This window comes from Alosa pseudoharengus, unplaced genomic scaffold, assembly GCF_046254945.1.
Source record: "Alosa pseudoharengus isolate Yale_2024_CS ecotype anadromous, Long Island Sound unplaced genomic scaffold, YU_APseudo_1.1 YU_APseudo_1.1_scf_20, whole genome shotgun sequence".
NCBI lineage: Eukaryota > Metazoa > Chordata > Actinopteri > Clupeiformes > Clupeidae > Alosa > Alosa pseudoharengus.
Genome location: NW_027468664.1, coordinates 7,119,788 through 7,130,637, shown reverse-complemented (window position 1 = coordinate 7,130,637; position 10,850 = coordinate 7,119,788).

Below are 10,850 nucleotides of genomic sequence, written 5' to 3'. Positions count from 1 at the left end.
TGACTACATTCATAATGATTAAATAACAGAAAATGGCTGCAAATGACTAGTGGGGGTGTCTTGACAGTGCACAGCACGCTCTTGCTTGCCTTGAGCAGTAATGGTTGAAATGGTAACCTTTACAAATCCCACTTTGTGAGCTCCATCTGTGTCTCCGCCGGCTTTATCGGGGAGGAAACGCTTTGTGCCAGAGGAGCTTCAGCGGGATGCCGGCTCGACTGCGCTTAGCTGAGGGATGGGCTCTGTGTGAAGGGGCTCTGAGAGAAGGAGAGAGAGAGAGAGAGAGAGAGAGAGAGAGAGAGAGAGAGAGAGAGAGAGAGAAGGAGAGAGAGGGGGAGAGAAGAGGGAGAGAGAGAGGCAGAGAAGAGGGAGAGAGAAAGAGAGGGATCTACGTTTGGGCAGGAAAGCCCCGAGGCCAAATCTAACCAAAGTGAGAGGAGTAACGACTGACAGGTGCCCCTGGCAACCAACACCTACCTGTTCAGGCAGAATCTAGTCTGGCTGACACATCTCTCAGTGTCAATCAAACACACACATTCACTCACTCACACACAGCCTCCCCTCGGGTCACGACTTTTTACGACAAGTCGGCATTTTTCAGCTGCCATAACGAGTACAACACAAACACATTAATTGCCATGCATTTGAAGCCATTAAAGCTGCCTGTTAAAATAGAAATACGAATCAGAGGAAGAGAGTGTGTACCCAGTGAAGAGCAGAGAACACACAAGAGCTACGAGCTGAGTCCTGTTCATTTGCTTACTTATATTCATTACAAAAAGCTCATCTCTGTCATTAGAGGTGATTTTCAGCTTATCACGCCCGTGTGCTTGTTTGGCGTGGAGACGTTGAGAGGGACTAATGGCGAGCAGGTCAGCAGAGGCCGCAGGCTGCAGGAGCGCCCAGGCCTGAGGGAAGGGCCGGCCCAGCAGGGATAGCGATCGGAGGCTCCGCTGCAGGACTCGAGGAGTACCCGGGCCCTGGCAGGAAATCGGCTGAAAGGAAATACCAGTGGATTAAGCCACGAATGAAGCAGAGGGGAGGGAGAGAACAACAAAGGGAAAGAGAACTGCATGAAAAAGAGAGAGAGAGAGAGAGAGAAAGAGAGAGAGAGCACAGAACCGAGCGGAGGAAGAAAATAAGATGGTGGAAGGAGGAGCAAGAAAATGAGTGAAAGAAAATAACACAGAAGGTTACAGATGAGTACAGGAAAGAGAGAAAGAGAAAAGAGGAGAGGCTGGGGTGGGTGGAGGTGGGGGGGAGGGGGGGGTTGAGGGGTGGTGGAACGACTCCAAACCCTCCCCACCCTCCCAGACCTTCCCCTGGCTGCAGGGTCAGGCTCCAAACCCTCCCCACCCTCTCAGACCTTCCCCTGGCTGCAGGGTCAGACTCAGGGCTCCTCTGCCTCCTCCGCTCCAGCTCCTCCTCCATCGCAAAGTGCAACAATCACATGGCACCGCTGCGCACAGCCACAGGCACAAAGCCCCCAAACAAGGCCGTCCAGCTCGCTCATCTGATAGCCCTGTGTGTTTTTACAGACGTAATGCTTTGTTTGGCCCAGGCCCTTCCCCCAGATTCGGCGAAGTATCGGCAAAGAAAACACTGCGAGCAAAACAGACATGGTCTTATCAACACGAGACAAGAGAAGTGATCAAAGTGCACCAACGTGTACTGTCAGTAAAGTGTTAAAGGATTTCAATGTGGGCTTGGCAGTAACTTAACAGGTTAACCAGGCACATTTACAGGTTAACCAGGCACATTTACAGGTGATTGTTTTTTCAAGTAAGCACAGCCGGCAGCTATTACTTTGGGAAAGACTGTCTGTGAGCGAGAGAGAGAGAGAGAGAGAGAGAGAGAGAGAGAGAGAGAGAGAGAGAGAGATTGTGTGTCTTTCATCAGACAAGCGGCCTTTGTTGTCCTCTACTATCAAAGAAATCAATTATACGGCTGTTTACGTGGACAGTGAGGATCAAATGTGCTCTATCCGCTAGTTGTCCTTACAAAAGGCCCTGTGTTTGATTTCTGAAAAGTGGAAGTGCATCACCGAGGTGGCCTTGACACATACAGATATACAGAGAGAGAGATAACTATCTATTCTATTCATGAAATATTGTACACTGCACGGCAATAAAGCTTAAATTTAATTGTTTTAACAAGAAAGATGGGTCAGACAGGAGAGAGAGAGAGACAAAAGGAGAGAGAGAGAGAGATACACCGAGAGGTGGTAGGCCTGCAATCATTTTAAAGACCTTAAAATTCACATGATGTTTTATGGCTTAACATGGTTGATGGTTAACCTCTGAGGCTTTCAACATGGTGGCCTGTTACACTCAATTTGCTGCAACATCAGAAAACCCATTCACCGCAGTCCAAAATATTCACAATATAGTTTTCAAAGCCCTTATCACCATCAATGCTCCCCTGAAATTAGAGGGAAGGTTTTTTTTTTATTATTGATCATATTTCATGGCTGCGGATGCGTAGTTCACTAATGCTGACCTTCATATAGTCCAAATCCGCTTTCACGAAAATGTGTGTTAGTGTTGCTAACAGCTCATTATACTGGTCTTAGACTCCAGTCTGTTTTGAAAGTGGCCCTGATTGACAAACGAGTGCTTTTAAGGTCTCCATAAAGAGTGTTTATCTCTGGAGTAAACTAGAGTTGGAGAAGTAAAGTGCTCTGAGAGACCATGGTCAAATAAAGCTTGTAAGTGCACGCTGGCGTGAGGCCTAGAAAGGGACGACGGTGTTTGCGTTGGCAGTAAAACACAGCCTTACACATTCTGTGACAATGCAGTGGAGGCCAGCGAGATTTCTATCACTTTTAGGTAGCAGAAACCCACAGAATGTGGGTTTAAACATGTTATGAGTGGGTTAGCCACGGTGAGGGAAGTTACTCAAGAGTCAACCTGCCTGGGGAGACTACACAGGATCCTGTTCACACCACCAGTGACCATTTCAACACTCTTTTCCTCTCCTCTCCAGTGTTGGTGGTGGCAACATCACTTACAGAGAGAGAGAGAGAGTGAGAGAGAGAGAGAGGAGAGAGAGAGAAATGTAGCTTGAGTAGATGCTATTATCTTAATAGATGGTGGCATAAAACCCTAAATAGAGGACATCCATACATTTGAGGCAAAGGTATCTGAGTAGACACATCCATTCAGATGTTATAATGTGTTTGGACTCCAAGTACTGTAAGTAGATTCATGAGAATTGCATTGCAGGGAAGCAACAATCAAAGCAGCTCCAGCTATTTACAGGCAAGTGGGAAGAGTGGCTGGAAAACTCATTAGTTTGTGTCACGTTCTGCAGAGACAGAGGGGAGATTGGAGAGTGGAGTAACTGTAGAGCTGGAGAGAGACAGAAAGAAAGAGAGAGAGAGAGAGAGAGAGAGAGAAAGAGAGAGAGAGAGAGAGAGAGAGAGAGATGTCTGTGGCCTGGTTGTTGACATGATGGCTGATCTCCATGGCACAGCCCTGTTTACGTAAACACCTCTCAAACATACTATAATCACACCTCTGCAAGCAGCAGCAACAGTATAATTACTATCATTACAGATACATTCATCAAACAAGAAATAATCGTCTTTATCCCAAGTGATGAGATACCCATTGCCACACCTCAAACAGACCAGGGAAAAACGCCATCATATCTTCCTCTTGTACAAATCCAGTTCCTGCTTGGCAGTGTGGAGAGAGTTCAAAAACAGCTACAATGATTTGAATCACCTCCAGCATCCGCACCGAAAAGCAGCTGACAAAGGCCCCTGATCTGACATGTGAGTGAGTGAAGTTGTGTGCACGGCCCTGCTGCTATAATTAGCACCTCGCAGCAGAAGCCAGTCAGCAGTGTAAATATTCATGTCTCCCCACTCGCTCGTCCCCCACCCATCATCAAATGCCTGCGTTCGTCTTTCCTCTCTCTCTCCCTGCGCTCGGTCCAGGGCCGGGGCATGTCCTTACATGCCCCTCTGTAGCCACAACCTCTGGGCTGTTCTCTCCTGTCTACTCTGAAATCAGACAAGGCTTGACATGATCGTCTTACGTAATCAGCCAGGATAGATGGGCAGCTCCCCACAACATCCTCATTCTACCTGGGCAAGGATGCGTTACGTGACATCTAAAACATGAGCAGTTCCAACTAAAATAGTAAAATGACACGTACACTCACATCGCTCATAGTATTTCCAATGAAGTTGGCAGATAGTATTTGTAAGATGATTTGTTAAGCGTAATGCCTAACAAGTTTCCATGAGTTTGGCTGGCAGTCTAAGACGTTGGCTGACTGTAACAGTGACTTTTTCCCATGGGTGCTACATTTCTTTAGTCTAAAATCTTTCTCGGCCTGTGTGGGGTGTGGGAACTGCATCCAATGTGTTTGTTGTGGGAGCTATAATTGAAGAAGGTGAGGGGTTACACATACAAAGAGGTGAGCTGCACTGAATTGAAAATGTTGATAATGGGAGGGAGTGAAAGAGGGAGGCTTAGGGAGAGAGAGAGAGAGAGAGACAGAGAGAGAAAAAAATAGAGAAGGTGTGGTACGGCCCAGCTGATGAAAGAAAGAGTGCGAGGGAAGGAAAAAGGTGCAGTGTGAACTTTACCTCCTGGGGCTTTTAAGCCGAAATTCCAGTTTTTCATCAGAAACCTCCTGAAATGGAACACCTGCATCACTCACGGCAACCCATGTAATCTTAGCACCCCCTCATTAAGATGGATGTTCTCAGTGACGGCACATCATATTCAACGCATGCCTTTCACACAGTCTCCCCTGTGGGTGAATTCTGGGTGATTCTTTGAATGCTAAAGCTCTGATGTAGCACTGTCTGTGTTGTTTGAGTATTCATGTATTTAGGTCTTGTGTGTGTCTGACTGCTCGTGTGAGTTTGGGTTCTCAGGCGCAGTGTCTTCCCTTATTACCCAGCAGTGAGCAGGCAGCTGATCTGGCAGAATTGTCAAGTTATGCGGTGAGGGCACATCTGTTTCTCTTTCTATCACAACACACACACACACACGCACACACACACACAGACACACACACAGACACACACACATGCACACGCACACGCACATGCACACGCACACGCACACGCACACACACGCACAAGCACAGACACACACACAGACACACACACACGCACACGCACACGCACACGCACACACATGCACAAGCACGCACACACACACTCTCTCTCTCTCTCTCTCTTTCCATCCTCTCTGACATGTACACTAATCTCAGTGGAGGTTCAGGCAGAGCCCACTGCTGTTTGCTTGTGCTGCTTCATCGTGTATGTCCTCTGTCTGTCCTCCAGTCCAGCCCATCGAGGAGACTCACTCAATGAACCTGTCCGCAAATCACAGCTAAGCCATATATCTCTCCCGTCTCTGCCCCATAACTCTGGCACTGCCACCAGGGGCATCATGCAGGCTATTGCCTACTATAGCCTCATTTGCCCGGCACGGGCAAATCACATCTCAGATCTTAACTGAATTACATCCCACACAGCAGCTAACACCGAGGAAACATTTGGTCTGCAACCCAGAAGACTTGTGCTAGATTCAGGCCAAAACAGGGCCAGGTGTATGGCTGTTGTATGCTAACACCTGATTAGCATTACATGATTTTAGCTGGGCTGTGGCACGCAGGAAAAAAAGTGCACTATAATCTGAAATCACACAGTTCGTCTGAAGCTTTGGGATGACACAGCCGCCCACAATAAACAGGTGTGGTCCCTCTGTTCTTTTAATGATAAGCATTAGCTAAAGACCCATTGATATCACTTGATCTAGTCAGCCCGCCCGGTGGTGAGCCTGGACCCTGACTGAACGTGTTATCTAGATGGGATAAGGAGGGAGTGATGAGGGGATGTTTTGTGAGTTTTGGGGACTTTTCCATGTTCTCAATCTGAACACAAGCACCAGCAAGCTTGTGTTTGCTAATCTCTTGTTTCATGGCCAAATCTGTGATAAAACAAGAGTGATGCTTCATGGGAGATTTCTGCACTCACTCTGATTTAGCAATGATACACAGCACTCAGGAAATAAATAATAAACTCTGGCAACTGGCTTGTTCCTTCCTGCAAAGCACTTCACTAGACTGTCTGCCTATGTGAAATTTGATCTCCCATTCAGGAGGATCTGTTTTACCGAGCTTCTCATAACAAATGGGGTTTGTAAGAGGGCGAGGGGAAGCTTGAGTGTTGATTCATGCAGTATTGATATTGCACCCCGATGAGAGGCATATTAGGTTGAAAACCTTTTTGTAAAACAAACATCTATGCTTTTCTGTTATCGCTTAGCCAAATCCTGTATTAGCAGACGGTGCTAGTCAAGTCAACACATCTCAGAAAGTGAGATGTTATCCACAGAGTGTGATCATTATGCTTAAGAGACAACACACAGGTAGCATTGTGAAAGATTTGTATTGACAAGACAGAGGGATCACAACTCTGCGCTCCACCTCCAACACCCACTCCCAATCCCCTGAGGCAAGGACTTTCAGCCAGTTAGCCAATCACATGACATTAAAAAAAACATTAAAAAGAAAAAGGCTAAACAAACAGATTTAGTTACAAATACTACCATAAAATTACAAAAAATAAAGTAAAACTATTGGTCAATGGTTACATGATGGGGGGGGGGGGGTAATATGTTAATTATACTGAGCTTACACAATTTATACTATATTATAAGTATGATAGGGGAACACATCATTTGAGCTATAAGCATTCAATAATGAATACTAAATATTAGAAATATTATTATAATATCATAATCAGCGGAGTTTAAGCATGGCTGTATGTGACATTTTTACAGATAAAAATGACAGCTGTTTTGAGTCAAGGCTATATGTTTAGCCTATTGAATAACTTGATAGAAAAGACAGACCATTTTGTGGAATGATGCATCATATGAAAATTTCAACAATGTGGTAACATCACATACTGTCTGCCACTCGTTGTCTGTAGCTGATCATGCTTGCATATGCATTGACATGATAACCATCCACACATCATGCATTTGCTTAACTTTTTACCTGCGGTTTCAATTCTACCAAAGGCCCACTTATCCTCTCTGGTAGCCAACAGTGCTGTGTGAGTGAGAGGGGAGTGGCTACAGTAGAGCGGCGAAAGCCAATGTGTGCGTTTTTTACTGATATATATATTTAACAATATCTTTTGCATTTCTTATCCAAACAACGTCAAACTTGGCACTACACTTACTCGTGCCTGTAACAAGACACCTGCCAAGTCTGATAGAAACCAGACGAACAGTTCAACAGATATGCGAATAAAACACAAACACACAGACAGGGGAGTGGTTACAGTAGGGTGGACACAGACAGACAGACATTCCTGTAATTTATAGATAGATTAGACTAGATCAGTTTAACCACTCTGTTTCAGTTGCATTTAAATTATAGGTATCACTACAATTAAGTAATCCTGGACCTATCTAATTTTGGAATTAGACCTAGTGTTTATTACAATAACTTCCTGCAATTTCTGTTTGTAAGAAGCAGCACACATCTTCAGGGGACTCGCATTGCACAATTTAGCATCATTACCATGTGGACACAGGTACTGGGTTGGCAGGTTAATGGTGGTATTTCCTTAACGCTAAGTGCCGGTCAGCCCAGGTTGTGGCTCAGATTGAGCCCAGATTGTTCCCTCTGTAAGTAGCTTCTGCCAGATCACTCACACACGGCTGGCCTTCAGCCGACCCCAACACTAGTCAGAGGCCAGCCAATGTGATCACACAGGCACTCAGCAGACCTGCATGTACTGGACACATAACACACTGGACACAACATGTAACAAGTATGCTCTTTGTCACACACCCACACTCACACACACACACACACACACACACACACACACACACACACACACACACACACACACACACACACACAGACATGGTCACATCTCCTTTTTCTCCATCTCTCACACATAGAGGGAATCTGATTTCAGTGGCGTGTAAATCTAAGAAAGGGTCTGAAATCATATCCCTTTTGTGACACATAACAGCTCCTTTCTCTTCCCTTTACAGTTACTGCATGAAGCAGAGAGCAAACCACCAACCACCATCCACCAACCACCAACAGGTTGCTTATTAATAGGACCTCTAACCTTGAAAATACCTGTCACAAGCACACACACACACTCACAAAAACAGACACACACACACACACACACACACACACATACACACACACACACAGTTGTTCGGGTAAACTCCATACAATCATTAGCCATTACAGCCTCTACTCTTTATGCTGACAGATGAGGCCCTAAATCAGGAATGCACAGGATTACTGTATAATTACCGACGCCAGGGAGGGAGAGAGACAGAAGTTACTTGAAAGGGCATCTCAAATACTCTCCACTCAAAAACGCTTTCACATAACCCCTGATTCAAATACCCTCCATTTCCAAACTCTAGCTAGTACGAGCGGTCTTTTAAACATGTGAGGCCTCAAACACATCCTCTCTGACAGAGGGGAGGGGGCTCAGGAGAAATCCCACATAGTGATTATGTAATCTGGTGCTGTTAGGGGGGGAAAAGAAAGGAAAAAAGCAGGGACGTTGACTAGTCGACTCTCGGAGAGCTAGTCCGGGGTCTGCTGTAATTACCATCACGCCATTTGCTGTGTGTGTGTGTGTCTGTGTGTGTGTTTCTGTGTTTGTGTGTTTATGTGTGTGTGCATGAATGTGTGATTGTGTGCAATTGAGAGAGAGAGAGAGAGATTGTGCATGAGTGTGTGTGTTTGTGTGTGTGCGTTTGTGTGTATGTGTGTGTGTGAGAGAGAGAGAGTGAGAGAGAGAGAGAGTGTGCATGAGTGTGTGTGTTTGTGTGTGTGCGTTTGTGTATGTGTGTGTGTGTGAGAGAGAGAGAGAGTGTGCTTGAGTGTGTGTGTTTGTGTGTGTGCCTTTATGTGTATGTGTGTGTGTGTGAGAGAGAGAGAGATTGTGCATGAGTATTTGTGTTTGTGTGTGTGCGTTTGTGTGTATGTGTGTGAGAGAGAGAGAGAGAGAGAGAGAGAGAGAGATTGTGCATGAGTGTGTGTGTTTGTGTGTGTGCGTTTGTGTGTATGTGTGTGTGTGAGAGAGAGAGAGAGAGAGAGAGAGAGAGAGAGAGTGAGTGTGAGTGAGAGAGAGTGTGTGAGCACATCTGCAAAATTACTACATCCCTCCTGCCTGCCCACTGCCTAGAGCAAGAGCATTCCACTCAAGTCAACCTCATAGTGTGTGTGTGTGTGTGCGTGTGTGCGTGTGTGTGTGTGTGTGTGTGTGTGTGTGTGTGTGTGTGCGTGTGTGTGTGTGTGCGTGTCTTTACTAGCCTCTCTCAGGTTATGTCATAGCCCAGCTCGGTGGCGTCAGGGCTGTGTGTAGAAAGGCGCAGTGGTGCTGGTGGAACAGTACGAGGTGTTACGGAAATATCTGCTCTCGGCCGCCAGCACAGCGTCGTAGCAGCACAGGAGGCTGTGAAAACATGAGGGGGGGTGGGGGGGGGGGGGGTTGGCCAAAACACGCCTCAGCATTAAACGCCACAGCAGGACGCTCAAACACATGGAGTCAGCGCATGGATGATGGAGTATTGGGGGAAAAAAAACATGGGCCAGATCATCTCTGCTTTAAGTTCCCATCAAAGCCCACATGGACTCCTGATGCCAAAACATTAGCCACTGCCTCACTGTGCATTTGTGTATTGTCTGGGTGTTTTAAGGTGGCTGTCAATCCACTGTGTCCAGCGGGTACGGACACAGTCACTGTGCATACGGATCTCTGCTTGGACACGCGGACATGTTGTCCTTCCTGATAGAGGAGTTCAGCCGGAGGTGAGGCTAGATGAGTGGCGCTGTGGCTCTCGGGGGGGATGCTGGGGCCCGTGATGTCGTTTTGGAGCTGCTGGGAGCTTGTGCCTCTCTGGCTGACAGCACAGAGAGCAGATGCTGAAGGGGGGTGGGGAGGCTGAATCATGGTGCGTCAGTCTTTTATTCTAGACTTTGTCCCTCTCTCCATCTCTCTTTCTCTCTCTCTCTCTCTCTCTAGTCAATCCTTTCTTCCTGCTGTATTAGCATACAAGTGGCGGGAAAGTTAGGCAAGCTACTGTCTGATTGGAGGACAGTAGAACAGCCTGTTCCAGTTGACCAATGCCTCAACGGCTACCCCATGCTGGTGACCAGTTCATGTCTTTGTGTGTCTGTGTGTGTGTGCGTGCGTGTGTGTGTGTGTATGTGTGTGTGTGTATGTGCGTGTGTGTGTGTGTGTGTGTGTGATTGAGTGAAAGAGGAAAAAGGGAGCGAAAGAGCCTCTGTGTGCTGCTTGGTGTGTGCAACAGTGTGTGTGGAGGAAGAAAATGAAAGAACGAGAGCAGATGTCTGTTTATATCTTGGCAGGAGTCATGTCTCTCTCTGGCAAAGCCTGACGCAAGACAAAAACACTCCGAATGCCTCAACAGATGGCCATCTCAGAACTTTTTCCTTCCCACTCTCAGCATTCCAGAAATTATCAGGAATGCCATCTGAGGTCATGAGCAAGCTGAATATGAAATAGTCTTTTGCGTTTTCACTTTTCATGGAGGTTTGGCATAAACTTTAATGGAAACACAGAAACAAAACACAGAGAAGCACACACACACACACACACACACACACACACACTGGCCTAGGACACATTCTCTTTCTATCTCCTTCCATCTCTACTTTTGTCCTGCATGTTAACACACGCCCATATTAGGACATGAAAGAACGTGTCATTTTCCTGCTATGGAATTTCCCAATTCAGCTCTTATCGCCACAAATCTCTCTGCATGATAACACACCCAAACCTGGTGTGTGTACGTGTGTGT